The sequence below is a fragment of the Manis javanica genome, chromosome 17 (genome assembly GCF_040802235.1).
Source record: "Manis javanica isolate MJ-LG chromosome 17, MJ_LKY, whole genome shotgun sequence".
NCBI lineage: Eukaryota > Metazoa > Chordata > Mammalia > Pholidota > Manidae > Manis > Manis javanica.
Window position 1 is genome coordinate 3,105,249 of NC_133172.1, and position 12,209 is coordinate 3,117,457.

The window sequence follows — 12,209 nt, forward strand, 5'->3', positions numbered from 1 at the left end:
CCCTTCTCCTTGGCTAGTGTGTCCCATGACCTCCTCACATGCTTTGACTTCCTAGAACAGATTAGTGTTTCCCTTTCTTATATAAGATCTAATGAGTTTTCTCCGTCTGGAATTCAGGATTTTGCTTTTCGTGTTTCTCACCAAGCATAACATGGCACATTTTTCATCTGTGGTTTATTGATCCTTATGTTTATTAATATTTCTTAATTGTGCCATGCTGAGGCCAGTTTATCCTCTCTCAGGGTATAAAAGAAATCACCAAAGTTTTCTTTTGTGTTTGTATCATTTAGCTTTTTATTTTTACCAAATTTCTGTTTTACCTGAGAGAATAGAGTTTGATGTGAGGGATACATTCATGTTCTTGACAGTTTGAGGCACAGCGGTCAGACAGAGCAGCAGTCAGTGCGGTTACTGGCGAGTCCCACTCTCCTAAAAGCTCACTGAGGTTTCCTCATTGTCACACTGGGGTTAGGTCTCCTGGGGAAGAACACCGCAGAGGAAAGCCTTGTTTCATCACATGGTCTCAAGGTTGCATACTACCAACATGACCCCAGTTTTGACCTTGATCATCTGGCCAAGGTTGAATGTGTGAAGTTCCTCTCTTAGAAACCTCATCTTTTCTCCCCTTGCATACTCTACTCTTTAAAAGGAAATGTCTATATGCAGCCAACACTTACGGGGTGGAGAAACATCGTCCACCTCTCTGAGTGAGTGTAAATCATTCAGCATTCTTCTGTATGGGATATCGTCTCTTCTCCCATTTATTTACTTATTCAACCATTCACATCATAGAAAGCCATCAGATGTTCTCACGCATCCGTTCTCGGCGTCATGTTCCTCCTTTAACTCTTACTCCATTAATAAACCCTTCTCAGTCTCTTCGTGTCATCCTCTCACATCCCCACAAGACTTGAGAGGGGTCCGAGACCTAGGAAGGAGTTAGAATCCTTTGTAGAATGTCTCAAGGCATCAGAGGATCCAGGGAAACACGTGCCTTGCTGCAAGTCCCTCATGGCCCTGAACTCAGCATTTCTGGTTCTCTCCCTGGAAGCCCCTGTACATGCTCCGGTGCACAGACACGAGAGAGCCTCTCCCAAACATTCCAGCTGTATTTTGGAAGGTGCTCACTAGATACTTGTGACTGTTTCTGGTGTTGAGAACTGGGACACGTTGCTTTCAAGTATTTTCAGGTCCCCTAGCACACTGTCATCTCCACTACAGGTAAAATGGTAATTGTGGGTATGGATAGGTGAGGTCACAGAATGACAAGCCTTCAGGGGCTGGCTGTCTCTCTCTTACACACATACTGGCTGTGGGGACCCTTTCATGGAGCCCACCATCCAAGCAGGTGTCTAGTGAGTATTTTGTATTTTGTACTTTTGTTCTGAGAAGCCCTCAATAAAGACTGGAGTTTGTAGGGATGAGGTGAGGTGTTCACTGCAGAAAAAGGATTCCTCTTGGTAGAACCGGCCCAGTGCTAACTTCCTTTGCAACATAGGAATAACTCCTGGGGCATGTGCTGAACTGGTGGAGAGAGACTGGAGATTCTTAACTCTAACCAGTCCCTGATGCCTCAGTGTAACTTCATGGAATCACCCTGACGGGGATGACTGGTGTTTGAGCCTGTGTTTCTAATATCATCTAAAACATAAGTCACTCTGTGATTGTAGCTGTGCGATTCACCCACCCTACAAGAATCACAAACATTATTTTTCAGGATAGTAGAGGTATTGATATAAAACTTCTTTTCATGTGATGATTAACAAATATAACTCATAAAAAATTTATATTTATTTTTATAAATCATGTATGTCAACAGACAATTCTAATAGATTATTGATACTAAATTAATTAATAATATATATCTAGATATTTCTATAGAGAAATGATGTTTGAGAGGCAATGGCTACAGTATAAACATCTTTTTCTCCCCTTAAACTGGGCATATATGTGATTAATAGATGTGGTTACTGCATCTGCAATGAGGGGAAAAACTCTGGTCTATGGATTTTGGTGGAACTATCATCCCTCCTGAAATCAGGCCATGACTATCTGGGGAGAAGTTTATATGACTGAGGGTTTCAGACCAAAAAAATCTGGGACCTGGCAGTTTGCAGCTTCAAATGTGTCCAGTGATATTTTTCTGTTAAAAATAAAAATTTTAATGTCAACTGTAATCTCACAGCGATTCGACCATTTAAACTTATTCAATACATTCATGTCCATCCCTTCTGCATATTATTTTGAATGTTTTTCTTGAATACAGTCTATTTCAATAATTGTTACATTGTTTCTAGAGTGTCATTCATTATTAATCAATGGTAAGTAATCAATAATAATTTAGCCTCTATTTTAGTGTTTCATCTCTTATACGTGTTTCAAAATCCAAAGATCAGCCCATTATTTTACAATGTACAGATTTTGGTTGTTGCTGCAATTACAAACATGCTCCTTGGATAAGGACAACTGCATCTTTTGTCCCCATCAGAATATCAAGCCAGTCCTGCCCATATAAACCTAACACTTGGCCTTGGATAATCTTTCTAAAGGGTTTCATGGCAGTTAATGCAGTATCATCTTATCTGCATCTTTAAATATTTATTCATAAGTAATATTGGCCTATAAAATCAACTTACAGACATAATTACAAATTTGCCACAATCACAATTTTTCATGAAGATAAAACTACTTAAAAACGGAGAAAGACGTGAGCAGAAGTAAGTAGAGATGTTGAGAACTTGAAGAGGAAAACTACCTTTCTGTATGTAGCAGCGTGATTAAGAGGCTTGTCTTCGTAGCCAGAAAACACAGGTTCGGCTTCTAATGCTGCAACACAGGGAGATGTGAGTTGGAACGGTTTTACATGCTGTGCCTAGGGTCTCCTCATCTGTAAAATAACAACAACAATACTTAGAGAGTTGAAGATACAATCAGTTGTGACATACAAAACAATAACGAGTCTACTTTCATCATATATAAAGCATAATATATAAACTTATGAAACCACTTGTTAAGAGAAAATATATCTAATGAGTTTGTGAATGAAAAATCGTGAATATCAATGGTCATGTTAACAGTAACACAAATCTCCAATTTCCCTGCAGTGCCATGACATTCTGACTCTGACTATCAGTATCTGGGCAGAACGGCCCCCAGGGATTTAGCAATAAAGGTGTCATCATTTACTTCAGAGGATGCAGGTTAAAGTCCTCAAATTTGGCTCCTGACCTTTGCCACTATCTCGGCACTCCTTTCTAAAGGTCTCTCCCACACAAGGAGGCATCTCCTCAGTGACTTTGGAGGCCGACTTCTCTGTGTTCACAGAGTGGCCAGGGTTGTGCCCTCAGCACCATACGTCTCCTGAGCCTCATCCAGGCCATCACAACAAGTTCCAGAAACTCCACATGGACAGAGCTTAAAGTTAAAGCTCCCAGCCTACACTGGCTTCTCTATTTACCTGCCATGGGTTTTGTACTTGCTTATAAATACAGTTGTCTTTATATATGTGTCCAGTGAATGAAGCCAGACAAACATCACAAAGGATCTGAGATACTGCTCCAGCATGCTTGGCAAAATAACACCCCCTACTGACAGCTTTTATAATCTCTCCTGCTCTTTGTACTTTGGACTCATGACCAAGTGGATAGACATGGTGTCCATCCTGTAAAGATGGAACCATCAACTCCCACATATTCAGAGGACCTACCACTCATCCAGATCCTCTTCTGAGAACAGAGCTTCCCAAAGAATCCTGCCTTGGGGAGCACCTTTCTCTCTTTCTACATCCTCCCTTCCATTCTTGCAGTTCATACGGTGAAGTTCAATGATCCCAGTTCGTGGCTGGGAACCATCACTGCACGGAGGCATTCCTGCTTCCCCACTTTCAGCCCTCTGTCCTTGTGAGCCCAGACAACAGAGTATCCAGACGCCACTCTACCTGCAGTATTCACAATATAGTTGTTTTTTTTCTTTCAGTTTCTGCTGTGTGTTCAGCAGCACTGAGCCACTGTCCTCACAGAATTTAAAATAAGAAAGGGCAGGATGACATGATATTGTACATAAAACCCCTAACGAATCCACTCCCAAACTACTAGATCTAATATCTGAATTCAGCAAAGTTGCAGGATACAAAATTAATACACAGAAATCTGTGGCATTCCTATACACTAACAAAGAACTAGCAGAGAGAGAAACCAGGAAAGCAATTCCATTCAGTTGCATCAAAAATAATAAAATACCTAGGAATAACATAACCAAGGAAGTGAAAGACCTATACCCTGAAAACTACATGACACTCTTAAAGGAAATTAAAGAAGATACCAATAAATGGAAACACATCCCATGCTCATGGACAGGAAGAATTAATACTGTCAAAATGGCCATCCTGCCTAAAGCAATCAATGCAATTCCTATCAAAATAACAACAGCACAGTAGCCCAGTTTGAAAAAGACAGATACGCTCCCATGTTAATAGCAGCACTATTTACAATAGCCAAGAAACAGAAGCAACCTAAGTGTCCATCAGTAGATGAATGGAAAAAGAAGATGTGGTACATATACACAATGGAATATTATTCAGCCATAAGACGAAGACAGATCCTACCATTTGCAACAACATGGATGGAGCTAGAAAGTCTTGAGTTCAGTGAAATAAGCCAGGCAGAGAAAGACAAGTACCAAATAATTTCACTCATATGTGGAGTATAAGAACAAAGAAAAACTGAAGGAACAAAACAGCCTCAGAATCACAGAACCCTAGAATGGACTAACAGTGACCAAAGGGAAAGGGACAGGGGAGCATGGGTGGGAAGGGAGGGATAAGGGTGCGGAAAAAGAAAGGGGGCATTACAATTAGCATGTTTAATGTGTGTGGGGGGCGGCATGGGGAGGGCTGTGCAACACAGAGAAGACAAGTTGGTGATTCTGCAGCATCTTACTACGCTCACACACAGTGACTGTAATGGGGTTTGTGCGGGGGACTTGGTGAAGGGGGGAGCCTAGTAAACATAATGTTCTTCATGTAACTGTAGATTAATGATACCAAAATAAAGTTTAAAAAAGACGTATGCATCACTATGTTTATTGCCGCACTATTTGCAATAGCCAAGTTATGGAAGCAACCTAAGTGTCCATCAGTAGCTGAGTGCATAAAGAAAATGTGGGACATAAACACAGTGGAATATTATTCGGCTATGAAAAGAAAAGAAACCCTGCCATTTGCAACACCATGGATGGAGCTAGAGGGAATTATACTCGTTGAAATAAGCCAGGAGGAGGAAAACAAACACCATATGATTTCAGTCATTTATGGAAAGAAAAGAAAGCAAAACAGAAGGAACAAAACAGCATTAGACTCAAACATACTGAGAAGTGACTCGTGGTTACCAAGGGAGAGGAACTGGGGATGGTGGGGGGAAGGGCGAGAGGGATGCAGAGGCCCAGTAATTCACAGTCACAGTGTAAGCTGGTCGTGGGACAGCAGCACAGCATGGAGAATACAGTCAGTGTTTCTGGGACATCCTTCCACATTGGCAGATAACAATCATAATAATATGGGTAACTGCTGCACCCCTGTACTGTACATTTGAAGCCAACATAAGACTGTATATTGGTGACACCTCAATAACAAGTAATCAGCAAAAGACCTAAACAGACATTTCTCAAAGAAGACGTACAAATGGTCAACGCGTATGTGAAAAGTTACGCAACATCACTAATCACCAGGGAAAAGCAAAGCAAACCTACGATGACATATCATTTCACACTTGTTAAAATGGCTGTTAATAAAACACAAATAATAATGAAAACTGGCAAGGATGTGGAACAAAAGGGAACATCGTCACAGTGTTGGTGGGAATGGAAATGGGTACGATCACTATGGAAAACATAACGGAGGGTTCTCAAAAAATTAAAAACAGAACTACCATGTGATCCATTAATCCCGGTACTGGGTTTATATCCATGGAAAATGAAATCAGGATCTCAAAGACATACCAATACTCCATGAATTTTCCCCGAAAGACTGTTCACAATAGACCAGTATAGAAACTTAAATGAACAGTGACACAAGAATGGATAAAGAAAATGCTATATATATGTACAATATAATCCTATTCACCTCTACAAAAGAGTTAAATCCTGTCATTATTTGACAGTATGTATAGCCTTACAGAAAACTATGCTAATGAAAACAAGCCAGATACCGAAAGAGAAATACTGTATAATCACACTTGTATGTGGAATCTAAAATAGTCTAAATTAGAGAATCAGAGGATACAACATTGTTGGCTAGGGGAGGGGGAAGCAGGAAATGGGGAGATGCGGTTCAAAAATCAAAAAGTACAAAGTTTTATTTATGCAAGAGAAATAAGTTCTGGAGATCTACAATATCGCTGGCACACTACAGTGTATACTTAAAATTACTTGAAAGTTTAGATTTTCTGTCAAAGAAGAAATCACATAGATTTTTAAAACTATCACGATAAAAATAGAAATACAACACAGCGAACTCGGGGGACGTAGTGGCGGCAGCACTGAGGAGGATGCCTGCAGTGGTAAATCTTACATTACAGAAAAGGAGTGGTCTCCAATCAGAAATAGGATTTTATACCTCAAGAAATCAGAAAAGTAACAAACTGCACCAAAATTTAGTAGAAGGAATAAGATTAAAGCAGGGAGAAATGAAACAGAATAGGAAAACTACCTAAAAATCAAGAGACCGAGAACAAGTTTTCTGAAAGATTTAGAAATTGACAAACATTTAGCTAGGCTGAGAGAGAGACAGAGAGAGAGAGAGAGAGAGAGAGGATGACGAGCCCTCAAGTAAATCAGAAATGAAAGGGGGACACTGCAACAGGTGTCACAGAAATGTTGCAAATGGTCTGTAAGAAAGTACTATCAACAATTATATGCCAAGAAATTACATATCCTAGAAAATATGGGTACATTCAGAGAAACATAACAACCTCGCAGACATCACCAAGTAATAAAGAAAATGTGAACAGTTACAACGAGAGAGAGTCAAGCAGTCCTCAGAAACCTCCCACACACACCCAGGCCCAGAAGGCTTCCCCAGGAGCCTTCCAAATACTTACAGAAGAATAAACACGAATCCTGCTATAAATCTTCAGAAACACTTGTATGGAATCACATGATTCTGACACCAAACCCAGAAAAAGAGACAGGAAGAAAAGGAGAGACCGATATTTCTGAAGAACATTGATGCAAAAATCCTTAACATACCAGCAAATAAAACTCAACAGCACATTCAAACCAGTACAGACCACAGGTGGAATTATTCCTGCACGACTGAGAATATTCAACATACAAAACCACTCAATGCTAAAGCGCTCCATTGAATAGGAAGGAAGGGAAAAGAAACACACAATCATCTCAGTTAATGGGAAAAAAGTCGTTGACAACGTTTGACAAACTCTGAAGATAAACACTGAAGGAACCAGGAATAGTAAACACGAGGACCCTATATGAAAGGCACACATAGAACAGTGAGACCAGAAGCTTTCCTTCAAGCTCGGGGAGCGGCTCAGGATGCACCCGGACCCGAGTACCGTGCAAAGTGCTGAACTACCCGAAGTCTCAGCCAGGTCATTACCACGCACATGACCAGGAGCCATCCGTGCTGGAAAGGTGGACGCCATAGTTTAAAATGCATGATAGAATCCCACACCCTCTGTCTCTGATGGTGTTTCCCAATCATTAAGATTTTGAGCCAGTGACTCACGTGTCCAGCTTCAAATATATTCAAAATCAGGCTGAAAAGATTGCCCCTCTTTGGTCTCCTTTCCCACAACTTACCACGTATTTATGAACATTAGGTACGTGGCTTCCCCCTGCAACCTCTTTCATCTGGGCTACGGAGAGCTGACGGTGCATCCAGGTGCAGCCCCGGACGCGTCCCTGCTGCCCACCCATCCTGACGCCCCTTCCCCCCCACAAGCCCCATGTCACTGGGTCAGCTGACATGGAACCAAAGTGGGGATGAGAGGTGCTGAGGGGCGAGTGGAGTGACCAGGGGTCACGCAGTCAGGGTCAGGGCTCAGGGACACCCAGGAAGGGCCTCTCAGGAAGGACAGACAGAAGGTTACCCAAAGGGTAGGGACTTTACCTGAGGAACAGCCATTCCCGGCTCCTTCTCTGCCGTCGTCCTCCTCTTTTTCCGGAGTTTGGCCTCAGGGAACGTGAGTCTTTCTTAGAAGCCAATCCTGAAGGTGGAAAACATGCCGTTTAATGCTTAGAGTCATTGCATTCCCTTCCTTTGCCACAACCACATGGGGGGACCTCCCGGTGTGGAAAGGACGGTCCCCTGCTGCCCACTGCTCAGGAGGGACTCGCGGACAGTAACCTCCTTAGGCCACCCAGTGAGTTCCTCCACCATCTCTTCAGATCCTGCCTTCCTGGGAAGCCCTCGCACTCTCTGCACCAAAAACCTACATATCAATAAAGGTGAAATTAAAAAGAAATCTGCTCAGAGCTTACACCTGACTCTCTTTCAATATTTTGCACACGTATAGCTATGTTTGCAATTCTGTATTTTTAAAATATTTTACAATTATTTCCTGGAAACGGAGTTATGTGTTACTATCGGTGTGAAAACCTTTATAGAGTGTCACCTGACCAGAGGTTCCCCTTCCAGGAGGTGAGACGGGACCAGCCTTAATGTATGTCATCTGTGTGCAGCAGTGAGCACCAGGGCGCTGAGCCTCCTCTCCTGAGGCTGGGGGTGGCTGCAGGGAGGGCTGTCAGGCCTCCATGGGGTGTGATCAAGACCGGGTCTGTGACCTAAAGAGGTGTGGGGACAGCCAGGGTCCCCACTGCTGCAGTGTGTGCGATAACGTCTGCTTTTAAAGATGGGAGAATGGAGTGCATGGTAGGCCTGTGCTTGTGTGCGGGGCTCCTCTGTGTGCTTCGGATGCACTTACCATCATTTGTGGCTGCGACCAAAGTACCATCCACGAGTCAGCATTACACACCCAGGTTCTCACCCTGATACCAACACTTAATTCCTTTCCAGACAGTCACTGTGAAATGTTTTTAAAATGCAGAATTGTGAAAAAGCGACTACAGGTGTGCACAACACGGAACAAGTAAGTTGTAGAAATAAGTGCTGAGGGTGTTTCCTTTTCATTTCGACTTTACACATGGGTGCGGTTTTGTTTTTGTTTTGAGAATATTGCTGCACCAGACATAGTTGGGCTCTGCTGCGCAGAGCTTCCAAGTCAATCCAGCACATCTTCAACACTGCAGAAAAAAGGCAAGAGAGACCAGAGGGGAACAACTACTCTGAGGTCACAGCTCACTATGTTAATAAATCACATAAAAGGCAAGAAAACTGAGTACTACAAAACTGGTCAAATTAGTATTTGACTCTTAAAACATCACTGACATCCCTAGCAACTACCAATCAAACAGTCTAAAATTATTAACTGGTCCCCAAAGAACACGTCCAAGACAGAAGATACAGGGGACAGAGACTGCAGGCCTGACGTAAACCACAAACAAGTTTAAAAAGGAAATGACGTCTAGTTTTTCAAGTCTAAGTCATTTTGATGTTAAAAGTAAATGTTAGAATACATCACCCTGATAAAAGAATGACATGAATTCATTAAAGGCACCAAAACTTATTTGAGAATCATAAGGAAGTAGAGAATGAAAGAACTAACATTTATCTCAAACTACCAAATTACGAATTAAATGTTAAGTGTCTATATATATATGTACATATATAAAATTCCATTATAAAGAAACTAAAAAACAAAGCAGTCATTTTACTGTACCCTTAAAAAGAGCACCGTACAGTGACAGTCGTTTCGTCCACACTTGTCTTTCCCAACCTGTAACCCACACCAGGAAAACGGAAGGGGGTGACCCACCACTGACCAAGTCAGGTCACTGCCCTCAGGCTAAAAGTTGCAAATGTAAGCTATTTTCTGACATACAATAGAAATTGCCCATGCCTATTAGAAGTTTTGCAATTCTCAGTCTCATCTCTCGCTGAAACGAATTTTAGATGTATTTTCAAAGCCACCGATGTATCACAGCTGAATCACGGAGCACTCATCAGGACCCAGAGCCTCAGCACCAGCGCCCTGCCGACTCCACCCCTGCCTCTCTAACGCTGTGTTTCCATCTCTCACTTTGTATACCCACCTCCCTATTTCTTTTTCTCTTTGATTTTGTGTTTTCCCGCTGGGTTGCTGCTCACTCAGGTGCCGTCCCCTCTCCGGCCGTCTCTCCCTTCGGGGCCTCCCCCCCCCTGCTCCGCCCACTGCAACTGGTCCCCCTCCCGCTGCCTCTTCTCCCCGGCCTTCCTCACGGTCCCCGCTCTCCCCGCATTCCCGCCCTCCGCCCGCCTCTTACACTCTCCAGCGCAGTCACTCCCCTGCCCTCCGCCCGGTCACGCGCCCCCCGTCCCCTCTCCGGCACCCCAGGCGGCTTTGCTTCCCTCCTCCGCCCTCCGGGCCGCCCCGGTCCTCTCGGGCCCAGCACCACGCCGCCCTGCGGCCACGGCTCCCAGCGCGCACCCTCCCCGGACCCCCGCCCCGAGCGCCTCCACGCCCCCCAAGGGCCTGCCTCCCCGGGGGCTCACCTCCGCCCGGGGGACCCGCTGGCCTCTAAGCCTCCCCGGCTCCGCCGCCTGCTCCTTCCCGGGCTCGCCCGTCCTCTCCCTGCGCCTGCTCTCCCGCAGCCTCCCGGCCTCCGCACTCGTCCCGCTTCTGTCCCCGCCGCGCCGGCCCGGCCTCTCCGCAGCGCCGTCGCCCGCGAGCCCAGGGGCGCGGCGGCACCGAGCGCGGCCACCCGGGAGAGCACGTTCACCGTCGGCGGAATCCGGGACTCGAGCCCCGGTGTCCCCCTCCCGCACCGCAGTCCGGGGAGGAGGCGCCTCGCAGGGGCGGCCCGGGGAGCAGAGAGCCCGGCCCGGGGCCGCGGGGAGGCGGCTAGGGGCGGCGGGAGGGGCCAGCAGGGGACCGGCGGGCGCGGTGGGCCTTGTCCAGGAGCTGGGCGGCCGGCGCCACGCTTCGGGGGCCACACAGCCCCTGGTGGAGGGTCACCCGGCGCGGGAGGCCCGAGACGCCAGGGAAGGGCTTCAGGCAGGAAAACGACGGGGAAGGGGCGTGGAGGCCGGGCCAGGGGCGGGGCCCAGCCTCACGGGGACTGGGAACCGCGAGGGGTGCGCGCGCGGGCGCCCGCAGTGACGTCGGAGATATCACGGTGGTGGGCGGGGAACAGGCCGGAGGGAACCCGGTCCACTTTTGGGGGACCGAAGGCGGCGGGACCTACGCTTTCAGGGGCCTCCGCCGCCTCGCGCAGGGCGTTTCCGGGTCTGCGGGGACCTGCGCGCCCGGCAGGAAGAGGCGGGCGGCCTGGGGGCGGGCCTTGCGCGGGGCGGTCTGCGCATGACCGCGGGCGCGTGAGGCACAGCCCTTGAGCTGGGCGCGTGAGGCCCCGCCCCCTGCTGGCAGGTCCCTTGTTCACTAGCTTTTCCTCTTTCCGTGAAGGGCTGCATCCTGCCTATCTCTATGTTTCAGACAGTTCAAGATACAATGTTGCAGAGTTGCGAGGACCACTGACGCTGGGAAACATGGCTTCTCCCTCAGTGAAAAACAGTTCAAGTGAAAAGCTTTTTCCAGCGGGATGGACACAAGTTCTGCCAGTGAGGCTGAAGCAACTAAGAATCCGGGAACTAGGGGAAGGGGAGCAGTGGCCGTGGAGCCATGCTTGGATCCAGGAACCTCCCTGCAATTGAAATCAATTTAAACAATTTCATTAAATCCTGGAACTGTCTGTGAGGGACATGCAAGCTAGAATGTGAAACGAAAAGTCTACCTGGGGGGAATGGGGTTCTTCACACTGACACCCCAGTAACCGCACTTGCACATCGCCATTCGTCCTGGAGTCAGAGCTCAACCCTCCGCTGTGTTCAAAGACTTGCCCAGGGAGACCTGGCCAGGAGGGCGTGGAGGGCGAAGGCTCATACTAATGCAGATCGCCAGTCCCTGTGAGACAGGGAGCGTGGGTGTGGTCAGAGTAGGGGGAGGGCCTCCGGGGAAAGCAAGGCAGGATGTTTGCAGTCAGGGCAGTGTGACTCACAGGGAACACCTTGCAAGGACAGCAGTCTGGCCCAGGTAGCTCCCTTCTGCTGCTCGTTTGCTGTGTAAGTAGAAATGGTGCAGATACAAAGCAGAAAGATA

General features: G+C 46.3%; 1 long non-coding RNA gene across 15 annotated transcripts; it reads right to left on the reverse strand.

Annotated features, from left to right (window-relative positions):
• Positions 1–239: 239 nt before the first annotated feature.
• Positions 240–11,367, reverse strand: LOC108386915 (uncharacterized). 15 transcript variants are annotated; one of them, XR_012127020.1, is made up of 7 exons: positions 10,607–11,292; positions 8,940–9,258; positions 8,126–8,447; positions 2,756–2,887; positions 2,104–2,143; positions 678–928; positions 240–477 (listed from the first exon to the last, which is right to left on the reverse strand). It is a non-coding gene; the product is annotated as an uncharacterized lncRNA (long non-coding RNA). The 15 variants fall into 15 exon arrangements; XR_012127012.1 differs by lacking the exon at positions 2,104–2,143 and having other exon boundaries at positions 242–477; positions 8,126–8,222; positions 8,363–8,447; XR_012127008.1 differs by lacking the exon at positions 2,104–2,143 and having other exon boundaries at positions 242–477; positions 8,126–8,222; positions 8,353–8,447.
• Between the last annotated feature and the right edge of the window lie 842 nt (positions 11,368–12,209).